Consider the following 3,755-nt stretch of genomic DNA (forward strand, 5'->3'; position numbering starts at 1 on the left):
GTCCCCGAGTACTGGCAAGGCCAGCCCGGCCCGTCGGCCTCGGTGCCGAGAAGCTGAGCAGGGCGCCGCCATGTGTGTGGGCAGGCGCTCCGCTGGGGACCGGCGACCGCAGCCTGGGAAGGGAGGGATGCGGAGTTCTGTGGGAACGCTCTGGCATTTCAGTCCGGGCCTCTGGAGGTTTGATTTGGCAACAGCGCCCTCTCCGGGACAGCTGCGAAGACAGAGCTGGCCCGCTCCAGCCTCTCCCAGCTTTTAAACAGCCCTTGCTTTAGTTGCAAGAAGCCGATTCCTTAGGAAGACCGGCAGGTACTCTAGTATTTGGGAACATTTTCCTTGGGGCATGGAAACAAAAGAGGCCAATATCAGGTTACACAAAAATGACCAGAACTGCCACTACCCAAACTTTTTGCTGGATCTAGGGTGAAGTCAAAACCATTCCCATTCATTCATTCATTCATTCATTCCAATAACACAAAACAAAAGGAGCAAAACTGCCCCCAAGCGTGGAGCCGGTGTTATGGGGGAAGACACAGTTCTGGTGACTGTGGATCCGAAGTCAATCACAAAGACCAGCACGGACTCTCCCTTCCGGGAGCTCCGTGAGGAGGCAAGAGCAGAGGGTGCGCAGGGACAATCTTTTTGTCTGTATAACCTGAGGAAGGCTTCCCGGAAGGCATGACTATGTGCCGGATCTCAAGTGATGAATCAGAGAAGCAGGGAAGACATCCCACACCGGGTAAAGGGGAGAGTCTAGGGATCAGGAAGGTGGAAGGGAGTGACCCAGGCCAGGACAGAAGGCTCAGCTTGCCAGAGCAGAGATCATGTAGGGGATGAGGAACCATAGCACTGCTGTTACTCTTACTTGTTAACTAGGTGCTTACCGTGTGCGGGGGCCTGGGCTAAGTTCTTAGCGAGCGTGTAGCATTAAACTTGCACAGCAGCTGTGATGCGGAACGTATTATTTCCAGTGTCACACTGAGGAGGATGGGGGTGGGAACACTTGGCCACGTGTGGGCAAAATTCAGTACGTGTCTGTACGGAATTTAAACACCATAATAAAACCAAATCGACGTCATCGGCTTTATACTGGCTCCACTCTAAGCAGTGCCAGGGATAAACCACTCCTCCCCACCGGGGCAGATGGCTCCCATACACTGCCTTGCCACAGATCAAGACCCAGCAGGCTAATGGTCCCGGCTGGACTGCTGATGCAGGCAGCGGTCAGGGAGGGGCCGGAGGAGCAAAGGAGGCGGGAGGCCAAGAGACTGGTTTGGAAACTTTTAAAAAATTTACAAGACAGCGGCAATTAGGATGGGGAAAAGGTCGTATGCAAGAGACTTGTAATGGCATAGAACTGACAGACCTTGGTAGGCAATAGAGGAAATGAAGGTAAGGCTGAGTCTGGGATGACTTCAAATTCTCTACTGCAGGAGATAAGACGGTTGGAGATGCTGGCCCACCAGTCAGAGGAGTCTGGAAGGGGGCAGAGTTAGCAGTTAAAGATGATGTGTTCAATGACTGGATCATATGGTATTTCTATTTTTAGTTTTTTGAGGAAACTCCCGACTGTTTTCCACAGTGGCTGCACCAATTTGCATTCCCACCAGTAGTGCATGAGGGTTTCTTTTTCTCCACGTCTTCACCAACACCTGGTATTTCTTGTCTTTTTGATTCTAGCCATTCTGGCAGGTATAAGGTAGTATCTCATTGTGGTTTTTGATTTGCGTTTCCCTGACGATCAGTGATGTTGAGCATCCTTTCAGGTGACTATACTTTTCATGGCGAGCAGTGAGTAGTGTATAGAATTGTTGACTCATGATCTTGTATACATGAAACAAATATACCCCTGTATGCTAATTGTACTTCAACAACAACAAGAAATTAAATAAAGATGATGTGTTTAATCTGAAATAGGTTGTGGTCGCAATAGCCATGGGAGCTCTGAGTGGAAGAGTCTGGTGGAGCTGTAGGGATTTGGGTGGGGCTATCAGAGATGGGTGCTGGCTAGAATCTCTCCAAGTACAGCTCAGATCTCCTGACTCCCTCCTTGAAACCCAGAGCCGATTGCTTCTTTGCAGCCCTGTTGGAGTAACCACTCAGGTGAATGTTTTGCCCTGGGTGTTGATGTTAGCACTGGCATCTGAGCATAGGGGCGACGTCCAAAATAACAACTCACATGGCTGGCGTGGGAATGGAGCCATCAGAATGGAGACACCTGGGGCACCTGGGTGGCTCAGTCTGTTAAGCGTCCGACTTCAGCTCAGGTCATGATCTCACAGTCCATGAGTTCGAGCCCCACATCGGGCTCTGTGCTGACAGCTCAGAGCCTGGAGCCTGCTTCAGGTTCTGTGTCTCCCTCTCTCTCTGCCCCTCCCCTGCTCATGCTCTGTCTCAAAAATAAATAAAAACATTTAAAAAAATTAAAAAAAAAAAAAGAACAGAGACACCTGACTTCCCAGAAGAGCCTAGCCTAAGGTCCCGTGCTGTGCTGGGTGTAGAGATACAAAAGAGAGCAAAAAGATATCACATTACATAAAGCCAACATAACAGCATCTATATAGTTAATGCCTGTACATCTATAAGAAAAAGGAAAACATTCGAATAAAAGAACCACTAGGAAAAAAATTCCAGAAGACACAAAAATTCCTTCTACAAAAGTGTTTATGTGAATGTCCTATAGAACATAAGAAAAGATGTTAAACCTCATTAGTAGTATCTGGAGCTTGGGGAGGTCTGGGTGTGTCCAGGATGGCCAGAGTGCTGGGGAAGAAATCAGGGGATTCCACTGTGGAAATATTTCAATATTTTAGTAACCGGCACAGCCACACTGTTGTGTGCCACTGAATGTCAGCCCTGGGTGTCTAATTTCCTGAGTGCCTGTTGATGTCTAACTCTAGCTCTCAATCCTGCATGGTTATTTGGGAAGGAACAGAGCTGTGGGGCAGCATTCCTATGTACTAGCAAGAGTTACAAAGGAGAATCTTTTCAGAAGATACAGTTTCCAAAAAAAAAAAAAAAGGAAAAAAAAAAAAAGCTTAGGGATAAATCTAACAAAAGATGTGCAAGAAAATGATAAAACTGAATGGAGAGACCTTTAAAGAAGTTCTAAGTAAATGGGAGAGCCGCACCATATTTAATTATGAAAAGATTCCGGGTCTCAAAGATGTGAATTTTTTACAGCATAATTGCTAGATTCAATAATTGATAGGATTTAAATTAAAATCTGAATAAGGTTTTCCCTGGAAGATAACAAGGTGATTCTAACAATAGTCCAAGAATAGCTAAGGTATTGAAGAAGAAGGAAGAGGAAAGAACTGAAGGAGGAGGAGGAGGAGGAAGCAGAAGGAGCAGAAGACAGTACCATGAATAGAAAACAACTGGGTGAAGGGAACTTGCCCTAGTGGACGTCATCATCAAGTTGCAGTGGTGAAGATGGTGTGGTTTGGGTGCAGGGACAGACCAAGAGAACAATGAGCCAGCAAATGTGGAAACCTGATATGCAGAGAAATTACAATAGAGGCCACACGTATATTGCTACAAGGTCAGGAGAAATGTTTTCAGCAAAACAGCAGAAGTATAAACTGCAAAGGAAAAGATTAATAAATTTGACATTGGTGAATATAAGCACTAGTATTCAAATGAATACACAAAGACTGTGAACAGATATTTACAACACATAAAACCTTGGGGCACCTGGATGGCTCAGTCAGTTAAGCATCTGACTTGGGATCAGGTCATGATCTCACGGTTTGTGA

Source organism: Panthera tigris, chromosome A3 (genome assembly GCF_018350195.1).
Source record: "Panthera tigris isolate Pti1 chromosome A3, P.tigris_Pti1_mat1.1, whole genome shotgun sequence".
NCBI classification, from domain to species: Eukaryota; Metazoa; Chordata; class Mammalia; order Carnivora; family Felidae; genus Panthera; species Panthera tigris.